The sequence below is a fragment of the Sinocyclocheilus rhinocerous genome, unplaced genomic scaffold (assembly GCF_001515625.1).
Source record: "Sinocyclocheilus rhinocerous isolate Xijiao unplaced genomic scaffold, SAMN03320098_v1.1 scaffold82, whole genome shotgun sequence".
Lineage (NCBI taxonomy): Eukaryota > Metazoa > Chordata > Actinopteri > Cypriniformes > Cyprinidae > Sinocyclocheilus > Sinocyclocheilus rhinocerous.
In genome coordinates, this window is record NW_015644168.1 from 637,662 (window position 1) to 638,248 (window position 587).

Below are 587 nucleotides of genomic sequence, written 5' to 3' on the forward strand. Positions count from 1 at the left end.
TATATATATATATATATATATATATATATACACACCTTGATAGAAAGTGTGCTGTTTTGAGATTATTAAATTTTGCCTCCTGGGAATTCAGAGGTGGTATTTCAGGTGCTGACTGCATTGACTTTCATATGTTTATTAATGACTGCTTCACTCACACTGCTGCAGTTCAAGGCTTTTTTTTCTGTGCGCTTTTCAATATTTATTTGTATTTTTGGTTTTATTTTGCATGCCATACTGTGCAAGACATGCCATTCTAACATTTTAAAACACCATAAAATAAAAAATATATACTGAATTTAATATATAATGTACATAAGCTTTGCGATTATTAAATTCTAGTGTACAGCTAAATGATACCCTAAAATAGTAACATATAAATTAATTGAGTTTATTACAGTCAAAAATATTATTTAACATCACTTAAATCTATATAGATTAATCTATAGCAACAAAACTAATTTGTATGGGTTACATAAGGTGAAAATAGTTCTTTAAGGTAAGAATAGCAGGTTAACACTTTGCAGAATACATTATGTCAACTTAAATAATAATGGATTACAGTTCCCATAGTTATAATGTATTATATA